Here is a 6000-nt window from a genome sequence, read left to right on the forward strand (position 1 = left end):
ATTGTGCCAAAGGAAAGGAGCTGCAGTTCCTCCTACAAACACTTCTGGAGCTGCGGAGCCTCTTGGCACTGGATTAGGGAAAGAACCTGCTTTTGGAAACCTCCTGGCCTTTCAGAGAGTTAAGTCTAGTTTTCCCAAGGGAAACTAGACGTGCTCCATCAAGAAGGAAACTCTGAAGGATCTCATGTCTCTGAACCTTTTTGCCTGGGTGGATAGTCCGAGCTCTGCAGCAGAGCTGGGACAATCCAAGCAGCCTGCAGACGCTGCTGCTTGGCACGAATATGTTCACTAGAGAAACTTTGCAGGAAAGAGTCTTCCAGGGAACAAGTTCATTTGCAGAGCTTCAGCTGTGCACAAACGGCATTTCCTATGAATCATCGAAATTACTTGAAAATCCCCTTTTTCCTGCAGTACTTAAAAAACCACTCACTCCAAACAGACGAGAACATCCCAGACTGCAGAATTCCACATCTAACTTCTTGCAAGGCTTGAAAATGGCACTGTTAGTTCATGGACACCTTCTCCTCAGAACCAGATAACTTTGGTTCAATTCAAGCGCTGCAAAAATGAGATTTGTCCCTCTGTCCCAGCCCTGCTCCAGGCTCTGCCCAGCCGGTCTCAGCCATGCCCCAGCGCCACGGGCCCCCCGCGTCCTTCCCCTGCCCAAGGATGAGCAAGGCACAACGCTACATCCACACTGCCGGGGCTGCGGATGATGAGGTCTGTCTGGAGACACGAGGTGGTTAAATGCAAAGGTTTTGCAGAAGTGGGGAAAGCTCACCCCAGCCTTGCCTGTCTCTGCTGCCCTCCTCCTGACCTTCCGCCACCGGGCACTGCCGGAGATGAAATCCCAGGATCCGAGTCAGACACAGCGTGGCTGCCCGTGTCTTTTCTGAAGCAATAAAGCATCATCTGTGCTGGCTGTAACCGTGGACTAGGAGGGATGACAACTTTCTGAGGGTTATGTACGAACACTCAAAGCAGGCACCCTTGCCAAAAGTAATGGTGCCTCTTGCCTTGTGCCAGCACTGGCATTGAAGCTTTGCGCTGAGAGCCAGCCTGGCAAATGCAGCCGGTGTCAGACTGCTCCGGAAGAACAGAGTTATTTTCAGTCTGGACCAGCTCCCTGGGCTGGCTCCCCACAGCCCCCTGCCCGGCCCTGCCAGCGCAGGGGAGGGAGCGGTGGGAGGGCAGGGACAAGTGGCCCTGGCAGAGGTGGCCAGCGGCACCTCCTTGGTGCCTGCGGATGCCCTTGGCGTGGGTGGGTGTCAGGCAGGACATTGCCCAAGGAATGCGGAGAGACCGGATCCCTCCCGCCCCACGGCAATGCCCTGGTGAGCCCCACATCACCCTGCTCTGCCAGAGGCACCTGCGGGGTGAGCAGGGTTTGGCCAGGTTTGGCAAAGCACACAGACAGGAGCGTCCGAAGGTGAGCTACCTCATGTGGGGTCCCAGCACAAGCCTGGTTTGGTTCCTGCTGGCACAAGCTGCTCCTCTCCAGCTGCTTTCCCAAACACCGTAAGCCCTGCTAAAAATAGCTGGATGGAGAGTCAGCTAAGGTCAGAGCAGAGCCGAAGCCCAGGGGCTCAGGAAGGAGGGCAAACGTCCCTGCGTGAAGGGCACACTGCTGGTGTAATGGCGTGGGCACGGGGAGGGCGAGGAGGTGCTACAGCAGAACGCGTGTCCCCAGACAAGCAACCCGCTGCGTCTACAAACCTGCAACCCAGATCTAATTTAAAACACAAATCCCTCAGCTGTGCCAGAAGCTCACTTGCCCCCCCCAAAGAGCAAAGAAATACTGAGATGACTTTGGCTGCCCAGGACTCAGCAAAACCCAATGTTGGTGTCTAAGTTTGTTCATCTGCACCTGGGCTTTGCCCACTTACAGGGAAAATTGGGGAAAAACTGCCTTAGGTTCTGAAGACAACACTTCAGAGAGCAGATCAGACCTTGGGTTGAAGATACGGACCTCACTTTTTGTCGCCTACACAGTGTACACAGGGTGAATGTGCCCCTCTGGAGACGGGCTGATGCTGTGTGGCCAGATGGACAAGTCAGAAGACAGAAGATATCATTTATTTCTGAGGATTTTGGGCTTCTGGTGATCCCCCTCCTCTTTTTCTTTTGCATAAGCTCCAGCTTTATTGGACCCTGCCATAAACCATCAGAAAACTATCTCAGCAAAACAAGAGAATCGCCTCCTGCCAGGTTAGGAGGCACATCAGCTTGGTGAGGGGCCGGACTGCCCGAGCGGCTGGCCAGGAGGGAGCAGGACTCTGCCGCTGGGCAGAGGGATGGGATCAGTCAGCTCAGCTCAGCTGCAGAATGTAACTTTGCCCTTTGTGGTCCATATTGCAGAAGCACTCAGGATGTACACCCCCAGTGCTCATAGGTCCTACCCGCCACAGCAGGAGGAAAGCCCTGGGGGACGGCAGCTCCACTCCAGAGAGGCTCAGAAATTATGAATTGACCTGAACGTGAGCTGACTGCTTCGGAGCAGAGGTGCTGCATGCCCTTTGAATTTTTCAGTCATGACTTTGCTTAGCTTGTCACTTCACTGTTCCTCCCTCCCTCAGAGACTTTAGACGGGAGCCCAGGATATCTCTGCTGCCCAGGAGGATGAGCAGTTCCCTCCTGCTCCAACTTCACAGCAGCACATATTTGCTGACGTGGTTCAAGCATGCAAAGAGTATGCTGCTCCATCAGTGCTGCATCAAACAGCTGATTTATTACACTGAAAACACTCCTCTCCTTTGCTGGGATCAAATTAAGAGGTTTGGGGATGATCAGTTGCAAAGCAGGCACAAATAAAGGATGAACAATGCTGGGACCAAGGAGGGCCGGTCACACTGGAGGCTTGGTCATGCAGGAGGACTTCTGGCCTATCTTCTGCAAAAAGAAGAGAGGATTTATTCCTTTCACTTTATCAAGTGATGCAGCTATAAATGTGTTTTCATTGTCTCAGTGTCCCTGAAAGATGTGAAAAATAATAAAAGCTGGGAGCAAAAGAATAGCTTGCGGAAGCTCTAGTAGTCCAGTTCACCCCATCCTTTTGGTGGTGGTGCTGAGGTTGGTGTTCTCCTTGTTAGCAGTGAATGCAATGATTCTTGTGTTCTCTCCCGGGTGTCCACAGAGTGCCTTTCCAGGCAGCAGGGGATGTTTCTTCACTTTTCCCATCATCTCCTTGAGCCATTTGAGTCACTAGTTTGACAGAACATTCACCCAGAGAAAACACCAAGAGAAACCATTTGGACAATTTTCTGCAGGCTGGGAGAGCTGAACCAACCTGGAGAGGGTCTGACAAGCCGCCAGAGCTGGACATTGGGAGCAGGGTGAGTAGGAGGGGAGATGGACACAGAAGCGAGACCACCCTGTGTGAGCAGCAGTAAGTCAGTAGGTCAGGCCAGCTGCTGTGAAACCGCAGCCTAAAATTCCCCTCCCAACTTACATTTGAAGTGTTTTTAATTGACATAATTTTAAATCCAATCAGTAACTCCATGACCTTTATGTTTGTGCAGATCTTGGTATTGTTTGCATTTGTCTTCCCCAACTTCTCTGCTTTCCTAAAGACTCAGGACACAAACCCCAAGGCAGAGGCTGTGGTAGGATTTTTACAAGGCCAGGACTGCTTTCAGACTGTCACATCTCACTGCTCAGCAAGGCAAACCCCAAACATGGTCCCTTAGGATGTGGGTTTCTGCAAGGGGCTAGGAGGGGAATTTTCTTGCACTGTGGCACAAAGACAGAACAGATCTGTCAGCCAAAATAAAAAACAGCAAAAGTTCTCACACAAGTGGACTTCTTCCTGACACAGGAAGGAACAACACACCAAGTGAAACCCACCTCCAGATCTGATTACCTTCTGCACATCCAGGATCCATCAGGCTATGAGTCTCCTCCACCCCGATGCTCTGAACAGTGCTGTTTGTTCACTGGATTAAATCCTGCCTACCCAGAAACAGACATGCACCTTGCCTCTTCTCTGGAACTAAACCCAACCTCTCTGTGCTACTGTGGAGATGTAAACGGTGCTCTGGAGTGGCTGAGATGTAAACCTGACAGCTAGGATCCAACATGGTGTCCCCAGCCCACAAACAGATGTGGTCTGCAACCACGGGAGTGAGGAAACGGGAAACAGGTTGAGGTCATCTTGGCGTGGCACACGGTGGGACACTGGCACATGGGTCTCTCCAGCTCTTCCTTCACCTGGCCGATAAACATCAGGATGCCTGGAGCTGCCAGAGCTGGAGACAGGGCAGAGGTTTTCCCCACGCTCCTGGTCCCAGTGCAGGAGGGTGTTCACAGGTACCCTCACTGCGCCTGGCCGGGGTGATGGAGCTGCAGCTGTGCTGGTAAGACTTTCTTCTCTTCTGCGTCCTGGTTTTAGCCCAGTTTATGCTGGCTGAGCTCTGCCATCTCTCTGCTATCCTCCAGCCTGTGCCGCAGCCCTTCCCACATTGCCTGGAGTGATCCTCCTTTGAATTCCCCCACTCCTATCCCTGCACGACCCATTACTGAATGCACGTTAAAAATGACCCAGACCAAAAAAAAAAATACCAAATGCTGACTGCTGGTCATCTTTTTTTGCACAGCACCCAAATAGACTGGAGGCACTTTGGGGAAGATGTGTGCCTGGGTGCATTTGCGCCAGGCTCAGCTCCACCAGTCCCTGCCCTGCGTGATGTCCCCCGGCCCCAGGCACCGGCCGTGTCCCCTGGACACAGAGATGTCCCCCGGCAGGCAGGAGGTGGCAGCATTGCATAGCCCAGGAGATCCTGCTCTCCTGCAAACCCAGGCATGGTCTATTTACTGGCCAGGAGTTGCAGACCTGTTTTTCCAGCTCCTCCAAGGATACGTGACTGGAGCTAAACGCCTCCAAACTGCTCAAATCCCATCCAGAGCAACCATTTAAAACAACTAAACCCCAAAGGCCGCTAAGCACACATCGGTCCTAAGCTGTCTGCAAATCACCATTAACAGCAATGCGAGGGCAACTGAGGACACAGGGGCTCTGCATTTAGAAATGAGTGTGATGTTTAAAGATACCTCATTTGCCCTTGAAACTCCAGCCCCCTTAACTAGTGTGTGATGTATCCGAGCTCCTCCGCACAAGATTCACATTCTCTTTGAGTGACAAGAGTGCAGATATTCTTGCTTGCGCAAATGCTCCTTGACAGAATCGAGGTGAGAATGAGTTGGAGGCTAGCTTGCTCTCGGAGCATCGTTTTCATTCTGGTGCATCTGGCACAGTCCGGGCTGATTTTGAATCCATCGCATTTTATTTTTATTAGAGATGCAGAGAGACCTGTAGTAAAACCTTGGATCTAAGCTCCCTGAAATGCAAGGGGAACTTGGAGCTGATATTTAGAGTTCAGGGCATTGCTGGCTGCCAATTTTTCCTTTCCATTCCTCCTGGTCTCTCACTATGGAGTCATCCTGTAACTGACTGAGTCCACCACAGGAAGAAACACAGGCAAATCACAGACTTCCCTCGCTGCCTAACAGCCAGATGGACACAAGCCAGGACTTTTTTGCACTTGTGAAGACAGAAAGCGTTTGTACCACAGTGCCTTTACCAAGCTAGAAAGCAACATGGTGAGTGCAATAAAAGCCTCTGTCACCCTGTGGATGCTGTTAAGAGGACTCCTCTACCTTTATATGAACAACTTCCTACTGATGTAGTGGTGTCCTAACCTGGACCTCTTAATCTCACTTTTCTCCAAAATAGTTAGCTATTAGAAAAAATCTGTACATAGACCAGTCTTAAAATCAAACTTTTTATTATCCTCATTGCTTTGGGTGCACCAGGCAAGCTGGAAAGCAGTTTCTCTGACTGCCCTCCTTAAAAGCAGACACCCTGAGAAGGCTTTCTTTCTACATACATGAGCTACATTATACATTACTGTAGGAGCTTTCTTTCTCCTGCAGACTGAATCATTTCCCAAATGTAGGCTTGCACAGCAGAAGATGCCGCTCTGACAGGGAATGATGATGAGTCAC

Source organism: Balearica regulorum, chromosome 14 (genome assembly GCF_011004875.1).
Source record: "Balearica regulorum gibbericeps isolate bBalReg1 chromosome 14, bBalReg1.pri, whole genome shotgun sequence".
Classification (NCBI taxonomy): Eukaryota; Metazoa; Chordata; class Aves; order Gruiformes; family Gruidae; genus Balearica; species Balearica regulorum.